Source organism: Ammospiza nelsoni, chromosome 14 (genome assembly GCF_027579445.1).
Source record: "Ammospiza nelsoni isolate bAmmNel1 chromosome 14, bAmmNel1.pri, whole genome shotgun sequence".
Taxonomy (NCBI): Eukaryota; Metazoa; Chordata; class Aves; order Passeriformes; family Passerellidae; genus Ammospiza; species Ammospiza nelsoni.
Window position 1 is genome coordinate 2,331,207 of NC_080646.1, and position 1,831 is coordinate 2,333,037.

The 1,831-nt window shown below is 40.3% G+C and overlaps 1 long non-coding RNA gene across 1 annotated transcript; it reads right to left on the bottom strand.

The window, feature by feature from the left end:
* Positions 1-243: 243 nt before the first annotated feature.
* Positions 244-613, bottom strand: LOC132079308 (uncharacterized). Its single transcript, XR_009419385.1, has 2 exons — positions 484-613; positions 244-341 (listed from the first exon to the last, which is right to left on the bottom strand). It is a non-coding gene; the product is annotated as an uncharacterized LOC132079308 (long non-coding RNA).
* Between the last annotated feature and the right edge of the window lie 1,218 nt (positions 614-1,831).

Genomic DNA, 1,831 nt, shown 5'->3' on the forward strand with positions numbered 1-1,831 from the left:
ATCAAGCAGTTTAATTAATAATCAATTCACAGTTCTCTCTGCCGACCTCATTATGTAGAACCCCTGACTGTTGCAGGAGAGGGTCTCCCCCAGGTATGAATCAGAGCAGATCCATCACCCTCCCTCTCCTGCTCTTAGAACATTGATTGTGAGCCTCAAGTGGCTGAGATTGAGTGGATCTATAATGTTATTTGGCACAAATTGGGTTAAACAAACAGGTTGTATATTTGACTTGCAAGGTGATTTGGTGTTTTCTCTCCGTCCTTTCTCAGCTCTTGGTTGTGGCTGAGTTGCTAAGAAATTGTTCATCTGCTCTAAACTCCCCCATGGAAGAGGCAGTGCTGTATGGCAAAAGAACACAAACATAATTTTTTGTGAGGGGGGTCTGTTGGGGTTGGGACTCCTTCAGGTGACCTGGAGCCAAGGCTCTGAGAGCTCAGCACAGGGCAGAGCCTGGGCTGACCTACATTCACAGTGACTCACCATGAGATTTGATGTTGCTCCTCTGTGGTGCTGGTTTCTCAGCAGTTGCTGAGGCTTCAAACAAGGCACTCTTACCTAAGCCAATCGATGGATGAGCAGGTGGGACCCAATCTAATGCAGCCAGGATTTGTAATAATAGAAGGGCACATTCCAAAGCTGTTACAGAAGAAAAGAATTTCAGATAATTAGGAGAGGAGTTGGGCAGTGATACAGATTTTAAAAATACCCAAGATAAAATAACAGATACTAAAAATATCTGTATTGAGATGAAATCCTCATGACTCAGTACTTGAGCCAACTTCCATTCTCTAGGAATTAGCAAGGAAATAATCCAAACAGGCTGGGTCATGGTGTATTGCCTTACTCTGGGCTTATACTTACACTTAAAGATGTATCTCACACTGAAAATGTCAGACTCAGGTCTGACCTTTCAGGGCAATTGCAAATTTCTTAAAATATGTTCTGTGGTTGTAGCTTTTCAAAAAAATTGTGAGTTTATTTCTACCTAGAAAAAATCTAACAAAGAGCACTCTGGACCTTGAAAGGCACTGACAGCAGGACCAGAGATGCATTCTTTGTGACAAGCAGGACATAATTTTTAATACCTGTCACTCTCTAGCTAATAACTGAGGAGCGGTCAGCCCAGCTTGCAAATAGAAACACAAGAGTGCCATTTCTTTTCCTTTTTCCTACATGAAGTGTTCTCCAACTAGATGCAAAACTGAAATTATTGAAGATACTGTAAGCATTAAAAGTATTTTGAAAGAAATGAGTATTTTGAAAAGTATTTTGAGTGCTGCAGAATCTCAGAAAAGCAGAAATCTGTGTTAGGAGAGCTTCAGCTACAATCTGGGTCAGATTTTCAGTGCAGATGTGTCAGATGCAGCTCCTTGGAAAGTCTCCATGGCAGTTGGTGAGAAGAGTAACCCAATGTTCTCTCACCGTACAGAATACCTGTTCTGTTTGATGATGTCATGTGCATGAAGCACTGCCTGCACTCCCACAGCAGAGTCCTGTTTCAGCTTGTTTGGGAGAGGAGATTTCGTCTCACAACTCTTTCAAACGGAGTTTAGCAAATCTCTTTGGTACACCTTGACTGATCTCAATCAGTTTTCAGAATTTTAATGATCTGGTTTTATTTCCAGATAATGACTATTTATGTAAATGAGATGCCTTATAAATAATTATGGAAATTATTCCTTAATATTAATTACAGGCTTTATGGTTCAAGCACTTATTATACTAAAGGCAAATGGTGCTGGGGATTGTCTTTGAGTTTATTGATTTAGTTACTGTGTTAGTTTTATTTTAACTTGACTTACATGTGTTGGGCAGTATTTCCTGAACT